Source organism: Globicephala melas, chromosome 13 (assembly GCF_963455315.2).
Source record: "Globicephala melas chromosome 13, mGloMel1.2, whole genome shotgun sequence".
NCBI classification, from domain to species: Eukaryota; Metazoa; Chordata; class Mammalia; order Artiodactyla; family Delphinidae; genus Globicephala; species Globicephala melas.
Genome location: NC_083326.1, coordinates 75,737,162 through 75,751,156, shown reverse-complemented (window position 1 = coordinate 75,751,156; position 13,995 = coordinate 75,737,162). Strand labels below are relative to the sequence as shown.

General features: G+C 48.5%; 1 protein-coding gene across 1 annotated transcript in view; it reads left to right on the top strand.

Annotated features, from left to right (window-relative positions):
* Positions 1-13,995, top strand: part of TBX5 (T-box transcription factor 5) — a 44,171-nt gene that overhangs the window by 19,503 nt on the left and 10,673 nt on the right. The gene's annotated exons all lie outside the window — the stretch shown is intronic.

Genomic DNA, 13,995 nt, shown 5'->3' with positions numbered 1-13,995 from the left:
TTTGTGGCGAAAATAACCAAGTTCTTAAATGATTATTTAGAAACATTTTTGGCTTTATGTGTCTACATTTGAGAACTGGAGTTGGGTTTAATCTATGGCCGTTGGAAGAGTTGACAACAAATACCACGTAAAGGTGAAAGAGGCCAAACTATTTTCAGCCGTAGGCTCAGGATGCCAAGTTTTTATTTCTATGGCGTCTAAACCCCCATCCTATCCTCATGGTCATCTGTCATCACAGCAGCTTTGCCGTTGATGGACAGTCTCATCTTGGTCCTCCTGCAGGTAGGGGTCCAGGCTGTGCAGGTAGGGACTGGTTCCAGCCTGCAACTGAATACCTTCTTCCCTCCCCCACTTCTTCCTTCCTTTCCACAAGGTCAAGAGCAGGTGGGATCATGGGTTTAAGGTGCTCGAATCGCCCCCTCAATCTTACCCAGTCACCAGGTCCTGTTGATGCTACCTTCTTATCATATCTCTCAAGTCGCCTCCTTTCTCCATCCAGGCTGCCTATTCCAGCCACCACCGACCTCGCCTGCTGCAGCCTCCTAACCTCTTTAGACCTGACGTCAGCTCTGTTCCCCTCCCGGGGGACGTGCTCCAGGCAGCTGCCAGAGACATCTTTGTACCACGCAAATCAGACACGCTTCCTGCACAGCCTAGAACACTCCCAGGCCTCCTATTGCTCTCAGCGTCAGGTCCAGACTCCTTGGTGTGGTTGACCACGCCCTTCCCATCCAGCCTTGCCACGCCCCCTAGATTTGTTCCTCACCAGCGTCCCCTCTCCCTTTCAATCATGCTGAAGGAGCTGCTCCAAGTCTGTCTTCTTTCCATTATTTTTGGCCCTTTGAACACCACAGTTGGTCTGGCTCTGTCTTTCTCTCCTCCTTTTCCATCTCCTGCCCATCACTAAAACCTCCCTGTAGCTATTTCTTCCTCCAAGAAGCTTCCCCTGGCCACAGACTGCGTAGTCAGGGTGTGTCTGTTCCCAAGAGCCCTCGCTGCTTTCCTTTGTCAGGCCGGGGCCCCTGTGCTCTGGAAGCTGATTGGGCAGATGATGGACATCAGAGGAAAGGCAGGTGGGGAGGGACAGGTGTTTGAGAGCTCACATGTCAGCGATCCTGGGGACTCTCTGTTACAGCTCTGAACAACACGGCTGGTTAGATATTTAGGCAGATGACTATACTTTGGTCTGAACGGGCTGCCCTAACCGTCCCCTAGTTACTGCAGATTGGCTGAGGGGTCCTTTCCGGGTAGGCCCTTGGAGATGGAAGGAAGGCAAGGCGGTTGGTCCTCAGAAGTCAGTGATTGACGTGTTGGATCGAAACTCTCAGCCTCCGAGCCACGTGTGTCTTTGTGGCCGCATTAGGAGTTGTGCTGGGGAACAGGGAGTGGACAGCGTCATGTGCCCAGTTCTCTAGAGATGGCCCCTGGGGAGGAGAGGGAGCAGAGAGGTTCCAATAGGCTTTGGAGTCAGACAAACCTGGGTTCAATCCTTGCTCTGCGTTTATCGGCATGTGACCTCAGGCAAGCAGTTTCACCCCACGGAGCCTCAGTATCCTCATCTGTAAAATGGGCATAAATAAATATAGCTTCCCCTTTCTGGGGTTCTTGCGAGAATTATGTGAGAAAATGCCTGAAGAGTGCTTGGTTCCTAGACCACGCTCCAAAAAATGATCCAAGCTGGGGAAAACTCCTCATGACTCCCAGTTTTACCCTTGTTCAGAATTTATTCTGGGCTGTGGTCCCAACTCCCAGCTCGCAGTAGGTAGTGACAAGTGGGGAAGATGGCTCTCCGGAGACGGCTGTGATAACAGCCTGGCTGGAACGGCAGGCTCACTGTTGATCTTGTAATCCTGTTTCCTGTCCCCCACACACCCGGTGACAGCTGGCTCAGGGAGCAAAGCGGGAGGAATGAAATTTCCTCTAATTCCAACAATCGGACGAAGGGAGAAGGGTGGGGTTAAGGAGGGTTGAGCCTTCACTCGCAGTGATCCCACATAAATAACATTGGGATTAGCTTGGCCAATGTCTGGGCACTCACCGCCCTCTCCTCTCTCTTCACCCAGCAGTCTGTGTTTGGAACACGCAGAGGGTGTCTTAGTTTTCCAACATTGAGGTGCGGTTTCTAGTTACAGAAGTAGTAACTGCTTATTCTGAAAATGGGGGCGCGAAGGGAAAGCACAAAGAAGAGAATAAAATCATTCCACAAATCCTGCCTCTAGCCGGCTGATTAAAATACATGCCAAGGTTATTTTGAAAGGTTAGTCTGCGGCTTACAAACTTCTTAGCCCTAAAAAACAATATTTCCCAAATTGCAGTGCCCCCTCCCCTGGTGAGAGATGAGATGATTTTAGAAGGTGCCCACAGACACACAGTTGCATCAGGCTGATTTCATAGACAGTATTGTTTAGAATGCGACTAAGTTGGGTTTTTTTTGGCTACGCCGTGAGGCATGTAGGATCTTAGTTGCCCGATCAGGGATTGAACCTGCGCCCACTAAGCGCAGAGTCTTAACCACTGGACCGCCAGCGAAGTCCCCGAGACTAAGTTCTAAGGAAGGAAGGGAAGAAGGAAAGGAAAGAGGAAGGGAGGGAGGGAGGGAGGAAGGAAGGAGAGTTAAGGCTGATTATTTAAGGAAAATGTTAACTAAATGGCAGGACAGCTGGTGGACGTTGTCAAGGTGATATGCACATCGCAGACATCTGGGAGTTGCACCTAAATAAATGCTCACCTTAATGAGAAAGTGTGGGAGCTTCACTGTCAAAGGTGAACAGGAACTTCCTTGGCCTATGGGGCCGAGGCCAGGGCCCTGGGGTTGGGGAGGGCACCTTTATGGAGAGGATGGGGTCCAGGCATTGCCCTAGCAATGGGATTTGAAACTGTTGGGAGGAAGGGTTTTCTGCGTTGGATCAGGGAAGGAATGCACAGGGATCTACCTGTCTTGGGCTCTGGAGGAGGCGTCAGACTCTGAAGATCTCTGGAAGCCGGCTGGCGTGGCACTATGACAGGGAGCACTGTTCCTTAGAAGCGTGGGGTTCTAGAGGTAGAAGGGATCCCGGGAGGTGTCATCTGGTCCAACCTTCTTCCTTTTGCGGAAGGGGAAACTGTGGCCCAGATACTCTTTTATTCAGTTTTTGATCTGTTGCTTGCTTCTTCAGCTAACACACATTCGTTCAGGGCTTACTCTATGCCAGGTCCAGGGGATGCAAAGGTGAATCCGTGCATCGAGGGGCAGGGTCCACTGATGGAAAAGCAGGCTCTGGAGCTGGGGTCCAGGCTACCATGCTGATTAGCCCCGGGGCTCCCCTACTCCATGGGGCTTCTATCTCCTCATCTGTAAAATGGGAGATAATTATAGAACCTACCTCCACAGCTGTTGCAAGGATGAGACGAGGTAATGCGGGTGTCCTAATTACTATTGCTACGAAACGAATTACTGCTAAATTTCACATGGACCGGCTGCGAAGCCTTGCGCTCTGAGCTGTGCCGTCCGCTGTGTGTGTGTGAGACTAAATCCGGGACAGCCAGAGCTGTAGCACTTAGCTTCCGACGCCTCCGCAGCCCACTCAAGGGGAGGAGGTACAGGCAGCCTCGGTCCTTCCATGGGGAGCTCAGAGGCCATCACAGCGCTCCAGATTTCATCCGCTTGCAACCTGCTAGCCCTCAGGAATGCTCCCTCAGTGCTACTTATGGCGGAAAGACCAGGCATCGCTCGCTGTCCCTGTGCATGAGGTGAAGCAGGAAGTCCCAGGGAAACACTTGGGTTTAGTTCAGGATTTGTGGGTCGGGAATTTGGGAAGGATGCCTCTGGGCGGTTGTTGCTTGCTGTCCGGTGTTGGTGGGGACGGCAGGTATCTGAAGGCCAGACAAGGCTGGACGTCCCAGATGACACACCCCACGACCAGCAATTGACTCTGCCTTTCGGCTGGGAGCCCACCTGGGTTGTCCACTGGAGTGTGTGCGTGTGACCTGTCCGGCATGGTGCTCTCAGGGGAGTTAGGCTCCCTCCGTGGTGTCAGGCTGCCCCTGGAGAACCACAGCGTCTTTGCTCACCAGACCTTGGGAAGCTGTAGTGTCTTTTCTGCTGCGTTCTGTTGGTTGAACGGGACTCAATGAGATGGGCCCAGATTCCAGGAGGAAGGGCAGGGATCCTTCCTCTCGATAGAAGGAGGGTCAAGGAGTGTGCGCACATGTTTTAACACTGCCCCAGTGTGCCCAGGAGTGCCTGGCACGGTCCCTGGCCTGGAGTGACCCTGGGTCATGTTAGATGCTGAGATGGGGTCCTTCCCCTCGTGAAACCAGAGGCCAGGTTGACTGCCAGTTAAGGTGCAGAGGCCTGGCCGTGAGCTTTGTTTCTTTCGGATGGAGAGAATGCCCCCTCCGCCCTGCCAGGCCACCACTGGTCTTTTTGGAATGACAAGCCCCAGAATCTGAACAAGCAGCAGCAAAGTGCTTCCTTGGGCACTTCCTGCTTTAATGCCCACAGAGTGGCCGTGAGCAGCGCCTGGTCTCTGCAGCATACACAGCATTTACTGGGTATTATTGGGAGACTAGCAGAGTGCAGCAGTGGTGGCTTCAGAGCTCTTCATGGGAGAATTGCGGTTGCCTCTACTTCCTCAGGTTTTTACTGGACTGCCGATACCTTGGCAGGAAGTCATCTCCAGAGCTGCGGTACTTGGAGTCTCTGTTCGGCTGGCCTGGATTTTGAGCCCCTCAACCAGAGAGCGGATAGAAAAGCTTAGAGCCCAGGATGTCCCAGGTAGAGCCAATAGGTTGGTTTTGTCAGCCCCAGGCCGTCGACGTCTCTCCACCGTCGTGGGAAATCCACCACTGTCCCCCACCTCTGCACTGCATGTCACCTCCTCCTCTCCTACCTTTAGGGCGGGGCTTCTTAATCAGAATCTAAGATCCCGTTGGAAAATCCGATTAGCAAGGAACGCTGAAAAACTCAAAATATATAAATAGAAAAAAATGTCAAAGAATTTCAAGGGATTCATGGGGTCCGGGACCCTTCAAAAGTTAAAATCCTTCTACTGGAGCCGTCCCTCCTTTTCCAGCCCTTCCTTCCTGATTTCAAATGAATGTTCAGCTCCCTAACCTCAGACGGCCTTTTTCAAATGAAAGGCTCAGCGCTCTTGTATCCTCATGCTTGTGGTTAAAGGTGATGGGGAAGTCCAATTAATGAGGCGTGATTTCCAAGACAGCGTCCTGGAGATGGCGTTAAATCCCCACTTCTTGCTGTACTTTTGGCTAGGCACGTGGCTTCTCTCAGGAAATTGTGAAGTTATGTAAAACAAGAGGGGGGTTATGTTTGGGAGGCCAAGCCAGCCTAACCTGTGAATGGAGGTTTGTCCCAAGGGGTCCCATCCTGAGTCCTGGTTGTCCATCATGTCCACCATCGTTTAAGGTTTCCCATTCGTCTGCAACACTGTACCCACCCCTGTCCTCCCCAGCTCCTGCCCCAGCGAACCTGCTCTTCAGGGATAGTGTCTAAGGGCAAACCACACTGAAGCCGTGTTTCTCAAACTTTTGGCAGACGTCGCATTAGCTGGGGGTGGGGAGGCTCGTGAAACATGCAGATCTCTGGGTCTCACCTCAGAGGTTCCGAATCAGTGGCTCTAGGGAAGGGGTCCGAAACTGCCCTGTAACAAGTTATCTGTGGAAGGGTCCCCTGGTCACACCTGGGTAATTTGTTTTGGCCCTACAGAATGAGCAAAGACATGCAGGTAATGTGTGATCTTATTTTCTGGAAATAGAGCTCTTGTGCTGGGCTGTTTTATAAAAAAGAACCCTTTTCTCTACTTGGTGGTCAACTTTGGCTGACTATTAGGAGTTCCTGGAGTGCGTCCCAGTGTTTCATTATGAAACACGTAAGACATATAGAAAACATGGAAGAATTGTACGGTGACCACCCATATGCCCACTGATTAGGGTCTGCAATTAGCATTTTGCTATACGTTTGCTCTATCACACATCCATCCACCAATCTGTCCATTTGTCTATCCATCCATACACCTACCAATCTATCCATTTATCAATTCATATGTACATTTATTCTTCCACCAATCTATCCATTCACCAATCCATCCATCCATCCATCCATATTATTTGTTTTTTGGATGCATTTCAAACTCAGTTGCAGACCTGAGTACCTTCCACCCTTGTGTACTTCAGCGTGCATACCATTAACTAGGATTCAGTTTTTGTTTGTGATTGTCTATTTCAGGTAAAATTTACATACTGCGAAATGCACAACTAAGTGCGCCATTCACATCCTGACAAATAGCCATACCTGTGAAACCCAAGCCCGTATCATGATATAGAACATTCCTTCACCCCAGAAAGTTTCCTCAGGCCCTTCCCCTGTTAATTCCTCCTCCACTCTCCCACCAGAAACAGTTGATATTCTGATTTTTTTAAACTGTAGGTTAGGTTTGTCTGTGATCGAATTTTATATAAAAGGAATCATACAGTGTTTACCCTTTTGCTTAAGGCTTTTTCCTCCTGGGTAGCTTTTTAGAACTCCCAATGTCCAGGCTGCACCGCAGAGCAATGACATCAGTATTTAAAACAACATTCCCCAGGTGACTGCAGGGTGCAGCCACGTTTGAAACTCACTTCTCTGGAGAGATTTCCCTCTCTCTACCCATCCCCACCTTAAGCCCTGTCTCTCACCTGTCCCATCATAGTGGTTAACGTTCTCACATTAGGAATTTGTTTTCCTAGAGACCCATTACCCCATAGGTGTTTTTTGGTTGGTTGGTCTTTTTTTAAGGGGGAGAGGCAGACTTTTTTTTTTTAACATCTTTACTGGAGTATAATTGCTTTACAATGGTGTGTTAGTTTCTGCTTTATAACAAAGTGAATCCGTTATACATATACATGTGTTCCCATATCTCTTCCCTCTTGCGTCTCCCTCCCTCCCACCCTCCCTATCCCACCCCTCTAGGTAGACACAAAGCACCGAGCTGATCTCCCTGTGCTATGTGGCTGCTTCCCACTAGCTATCTATTTTACACTTGGTAGCGTATATATGTCCATGCCACTCTCTCACTTTGTCACAGCTTACCCTTCCCCTTCCCCATATCCTCAAGTCCATGCTCTAGTAGGTCTGTGTCTTTATTCCCATCTTACCCCTAGGTTCTTCATGACCTTTTTTTTTTTTTTCTTAGATTCCATATACATGTGTTAGCAAGAGGCAGACTTTTATATTAGTCCACAGAACATTTAGTATTCCTGCAGAAGTGGCTGCTTTGGGGTGACTTTAAGGTCATCATTTCACTGACGGTCATTCTGCAAATGACCAAGGGGCCCCCGTGCTTCCTTTCGGAACACAGGAGGCCTTAACACAACCCCTTGAGTACAGGAAGCAGTTTCAGAAAGGTCCCTGTCCCAGGTTAGTCCCAGTCCCTCTGCACTCTGGCTTCCAGAAGTACCGAGGCCCAGCCTCAGAAGGCATCCCTCTACCTTCTCATCCTCCCTCCAAAGTCATTAAAAACAAAACAAAACTAAACTAAAACTAAAATCGGTAAAGTATTAAGCTCTTCAACTTAGTACTAGATACCTGGGAATACTATCTCATGTACTATTACTAAGAGCCCGCCACAGGTTCAGTTTGCTTTGATCTTTCATGACTGTAGCTTCACATCCAGCTTTTACCTTGGGACTCGCAACTCAACTGTGACGGGGGCCTTGTTATCCCCATCTGCAAAGGGAGAAACTGAGGCAGAGGGAGATATCCTGAATCACCCACATAACTGGTCCAGCACTTTTCTCTCGATTCTGGGGCTGCTTCTGTAGTGTTACTCAAAACCTTTTTGTGAATCTCAGACCCCTTCAGAGTAACCGATGCAAGTATGGACCTCTCCCTAGAAAAACTGACAAGCTCTACTCATCTGCTATTAGGGGTTGGGGGGGGCGATTCATAGATCAGTTGAAGCCCTTGCAAGGTAAGAACTTCTGCTTCAAAACATAATTGTGTGGTTTATAAGCTCGTGTTCATTGAGCAGTGTGTCTGAAATATATGCTAAGCCTTTCCAAACGTTGTATCATTTGCCCATCCTGAGAGGCGGTGAATCTGATATTCCCATTTTACAGACGAGAGACTGAGGCTCAGAGAAAGGAAGAATTTAGCCAGCCCCACAGTGGCCAAGTTGGTGGCTGGGTACCAAAGGAAGGTACACCCACACAACCTAACTTCAGAGCTGCAACTTGAAATGACCACCCTGGTATGAACTTATATATATGAGATTTAAGAGGTTGCCAACCAAAGTTGTCATAAATGGTGGGTGCTCATGGCTAGAGAGGGCAGTGTCTTTGAGTCTCTTTTTTTTGGTGCGGCATGTGGCATGCAGGATCTTAGTGCCCCCTGCAGTGGAAGCTCAGAGTCTTAACCACTGGACCGCCAGGGAAGTCCCAGTCTTTGATTTTCTTGCTGTCGCTTACATCAGACAACCCTGGTTGAATCAATGGTGGGAAATTCCCTTTACTTCTTTGTGTCCCCATGGCCTCGCCAGCGAGTTGGAGCAGCGTCTACCGTGCTTTTCTCCAGCTCAGTGGTGTGGTGAGATCCGAGTCATAAAGCGGTCGTGAAGCACTTTGTAGACGAGGAGGGAGCGATTCGTTATTTGCAGAGCAAAAACCCACTTGGGGTGAGCTGCCTCCTGTCCCTTGAGTGTCCACACACGTTAGATCAGAATCGCTTCCCCAAGCGTATCAGAAAGTTAATAAACCGGGAAGACTCTCATGGGACTTTGGGGCCCCCCTTTTCAGTTTAATAGCAGATTGAAGTGCTAGCGAGAGGAGGAATTTGCTCTTCGAGAACAGAGATTTCACAGTCCCCAGCCTCGCCCCAGTGCGCTGCTTTAGTCGTTTGAGAAAGGCTGCCAGAAACTGGGTAAGCATCGCCAGGGGAAAACAACAGAAACCTCCCAGCACCCCAGAACCTCTGCCACCTGCTCCCGTGAAAAGGCCAATTCAGTCGGCTGCAGTGGAAAACATTCTCGGGGCTGTTCGTTAGCAGGCTGCGTCGCCGTTTGGCCTTGGATTTCAATATTCCCTTGTAACGTTTTACAACCCAGACCCGGCGACAATGGTGTCATTCATGGCATCCGCTCACGTGGAACAGAATGTGGGAGGGAGGCGGAGCTGGGGAGAAGCTGGTCTGCAGCCCTGACACCCAGAGTGAGCTGAGGGACTCAGGACCCTGGTTGGTGTCCAGACTGGGCAGAGTGCGTCTGTGTCTGCAGGAGACGGCGGAGAGCAGAGGGATTTGACATTTGGTAAAGCAGGATTGATTGACAGTTTGACCGGTAAAGGTTGATGGTGCCTGGTGTAGCCAATATCTAACTCTGGCATCACAGAGGAGGATACTCTATGTAACAGAATGGTTGTGTCATCCCAGCAGTGATGGGAAGGCAGCAATTCCCTATTATCAAGTATAAGTTGGCAAGAGCTTTGGAATAGCCATGACCTGGAGCGCAGCTCGGCTTTACCTCTTCTTAGCTGGGTGATCCGGAGCAAGTTGCTTAGCCTTTCTGAGCCTCATTTTCTCTACCTCTAAAGTAAAGCTAATCGTAGTGATGAAATGGGATTCTTGCCAGGATCAAATGAAGGAAAGCATGTAAGTCAACCAGTCCAGTAGCTGGGACATTAGGACGCACAGAGAGAACAACATGGACGTTGAAGAGGAAGACGAGGATGAGGGTGGTGGAAAAACAGTCCCCAGTTGCTGCCCTCTTCCCAGACGCACGAGGGCTTTTCAACTTTCACTTTAATTCTCTGGTATCCTTGGTTCTTCAATGATGCTCTCAAACTGTGGAGGAAAATAGTTTATCTTCTCGTCATAGGGACGTTAGAGGCTTCTGCTGTGTTGCTACTCACTGAGTTCCTTTGATTGGTCCATTGATGAGTCCAGGAAAAACAATCCCGGGAATTCCCTGGCGGTCCAGTGGTTAGCACTCGGCGCTTTCAATGCCGAGGGCATGGGTTCGATTCCTGGTCAGGGAACTGAGATCCCGAAAGCATTGTGGCCAAAAAAAAAAAAAAAAGATGCCAATGTTGTTTGTTGGTACCATTTTCTCCTCTTTGCCTCTGTAGCCCCATCCTGATTGAGAAGTCACTCTACTCTTCCATGCCTCAATCTTGACACCTGTCAGATGGATTTGGGGATGTTGCATTTCAGGCATCAAGAAAGATGTGCGTGATTGATGGTGGGAATGATGTTTCAAGTTCTTCAGAGAGGAACAAACTGAGAGGGACAAGTGGTTATTGGGATAATATGCCTTTCCCACTTCTGTGAGTGTTAGTAATCAAAAGCAGAATTTGGCCTTTCCAGGGAGTAATTTTGCAATTTGGCAGTGCTGGAAGGGAGAATTCCACGGAGTCCATTGATACATTCTCTTGTAAATTCCCTCAGCCAACATTTTTTAAGAGTTATTTTCTTTAATTAAAAAAATAACGGTCTCCATTAAGAATATCAAATGAAAAGAGATTCCCCCCTTCCTGTTGGCTCTCTGACAGTCCAGTACTTGAACTAAGCAAGACCTAAATAGAATTGCCAATGAGATTTGACAACTTTTATGTTTTATTATTATTATAATTTTTCTTTCTCTTCTTCTTCTTCTTTTTTTTTTTCCTTTCCATTACGCAGCTTCAGCAACCAAGGGAGAACTGTAAAGCTAATTTCATTCCTTTCAGCCTCCTGGCCCGAGAAGGAGAGTCTGAGCAGTGACGCTGCTCAGGATGGCGCCATCTTTAGTTCTAAGATGACACAGGCCGCGGGAAAGCTGGGCTAGGAGACCCCTGGGTGTCGTGAGGGTGTCTGTAGCCTCATGGAAACTTGGCAGATACGCCATTGTCCCCCGCCTGGTTACTCTGACGTACTTTCAGATGACAAAGGCGGGGGCCCAGGATGGACATGGTCATCCCCCTGAGGGATGGGAGAAGTGAGAGAGGAGTCTTGGACCCCAAACACCCGCACCCCCAAAAGCATATTATGTTTTAAAATGGAAAGAAGTCAGTAGGAGATTGGCCACAAGTAATTCGGGGACAGCTGGGTTAGAAATCTGGTGGTGTCTCTTTGTAGCTCTGTGATCCTGGACAAGTTATTTAATCTGCCTGGGCCTCAGTTTTCTAATCTGTAAAATGGGGACTAAAGCAGTACCCACTTCATAGGGTCATGGAGAGGCGAAGTGGGCGGATGCAGCATTCTTCAAAATGTGCTAGGTGTAGTGCTCTTCATATGCAAGATGATTTCAGGTGTACCTTTTTTTTTTTTTTTTTTTTTGCGGTACGCGGCCTCTCACTCTTGTGGCCTCTCCTGTTGCGGAGCACAGGCTCTGGACACGCAGGCTCAGCAGCCATGGCTCACGGGCCTAGCTGCTCCGCGGCACGTGGGATCTTCCCGGACCGGGGCACGAACCCGTGTCCCCTGCATCGGCAGGCGGACTCTCAACCACTGCGCCACCAGGGAAGCCCCAGGTGTACCTTTTGATTTGAATAGGTATTTACTTTAAATTGCATTAGAGAAACTGTAACTAGTACCCAAACCCCCTCATTGCATGTATATTACTACTCAGAGTGAGGCAAAACAGATAAAGAATTCATTTTAAAAATGGAATAAGTTAAAATATAGTCGGTTCATGGCAAAAATCACAGCTAAGTTCATGATTTCCTGATACCTATTTCTTCTAGAGAGGCGTCCTTACTCTGTTTCAGGCCGGGGGCCTCTCTGGCAGTCTGGTGAAGCCTAGGGATCACGTCTTAGATTAATCTGATTAAATGTGTAAAATAAGTTGCATTGATTGCCAAGGAAGCCAGTTATATTCAAATATAGCTGTCAAAATCTTTTCTAAATGGTGATATAGTCATATGCGCACTTTACGAACGTCTTAAGTAACAGGATCTAGTGGCAGGTCAAAAACGACTGTATTTTTGTAGTCATCATGAGCATAAATGGTGTCTGGAGACACATACAGCTGCAACGGGATGTGAAGCTATTTTGTTTCTGTTGATGACAGTCGCTAGGGCTGCTAACTGAACTGTGGCTTGTTGCTGACACCCAAACAGAAAGAAATACTAAATTCCAATTCAAGATTAGTGAAAACAAAGACATCATTTTGAAAATCTAAGTTTACACCCCTAAGTTTTTCCCCAAAGTTAAGATCTCCAAGTTCAGGAGACAGACAGGCTTATGGCACTGCTCCCTCCCGAGAAATTTTATGGGCTGAAAGCACGAGTCATTTTGTAACGGCAGTCACGATAGTTTCTACTATGTGCCAGACATTTTCTAGAGTGTACTGTTGGGTAATTTCAACAATCTTGAGAGGTAACTGATGGTAATAGTAATGATTGTTTTCAACATGGAAGTATTCATCTAAACTTCGTAAGCGCTCACTGTAAAAAGAGCCAAGCCGTGCAGACGTACAGAAAGTAATAAGTTGATCTAAAAAGTCTCCCGGGGCTTCCCTGGTGGCACAGTGGTTGAGAGTCTGCCTGCCGATGCAGGGGACACGGGTTCGGGCCCCGGTCCTGGAAGATCCCACATGCTGTGGAGCAGCTGGGACCGTGAGCCATGGCCACTGAGCCTGTGCGTCCGGAGCCTGTGCTCCGCAACGGGAGAGGCCACAACAGTGAGAGGCCCGCGTACTGCAAAAAAATAAAAAATAAAAAAATAAAAAGTCTCCCGTAACCCCAACTTCTGGAGGGAACCTCTGGGATTCATTTCATAATCTAGACCATGTTGTTTCTCCCTTCTTTAACTTAATTCAGCTCACACAGATTTCTGAATTTGTGCATATCCAGCCTTCTCATCCTTTTCAAGGCTGCATAATATTCCATCGTTTAGCTCTATCAAAGCTGACGCTACCATTAATGAGGACATTTAGGTTATTTCTGGTTTTTCCCTTGTTACAGACAGTGCTGCAGAGAAAATCCTCATACTTACGTCTTTGGATACTGACCTGATGGCTTCTTGGGAAAATCCTTCGTAATGGGATTGCTCGCTCCATGTTATTGTATATTATTATTATTATTATTGTTACTGTTGTTGTTTTGGCCACGCCTTATGGCAAACGGGATCTTAGTTTCTTGACCAGGGATGGAACCCGTGCCCCCTGCATTGGGAGCGTGGAGTTTTAACCACTGGACCACCAGGGAAGTCCCTGTATATTTTTAAAAATGGATGCTCTCAGGAATTCCCTGGTGGTCCAGTGGTTAGGACTCGGGGATTTCACCACCATGGTCCCAGGTTCAATCCCTGGTCGGGGAACTAAGATCCCACAAGCCATGTGGCGTGACCAAAAAAAAAAAAAAAAGGGTGATATCATATTGCCTTCCAGAATAGATGGGCAAATCACCCTTCCATCACTGTACTAGTTATTCTCCTGAACAAGGTTTCCTTCCCCCATCCCAAACGTTGGCAGCCCCCTCCTCTTTGTGCATGTGGGAATATTATGGGTTGGGCCGTTCTCTTCTTATACACCCCGGATGTTTCTCTCAATTCTACCTGTACCTTTGAGCTGTCCCTCCTCTCAGCTCCTTTGCAAACTCTCACTCTGATCCCTCCCCCACCCACCTGGCTTCCTTTGGGACTCTTGTGATGCTCAGCACCTCTTTCTTCCTTTCCAGGAGAGGTTTCTGTTGAATTTCCCAAACTCTTATGTGGAAAAAAATGGTCTGAAAGCTGAAGGGAAGGGAATGTGGAGGACGGATCCTATGAGTGTGAGGGACCAGATTTTGAGCACTTTGGAGGAGGCTGTACCTATGGCGTCATAAACTGAGGCTCAGAAAGGTTGTGGCCCAGAAGCCTGTGAGTGGTGGAGGTGGGACCTGAATTTGGATCTGCCTGGTCTTAGTCTCCATGCTCTTTTCTCTATCTCCTTTGTCCTCCTTTTTCTTCTCCTTTTCCTTCCCCCTCTCTCTCTCCCTCTACTCTGCCTCCAAAACTGTGACAGTCCTGCCGATGGCTACCATCTGTTGTGCCAAACACTGTTTTAA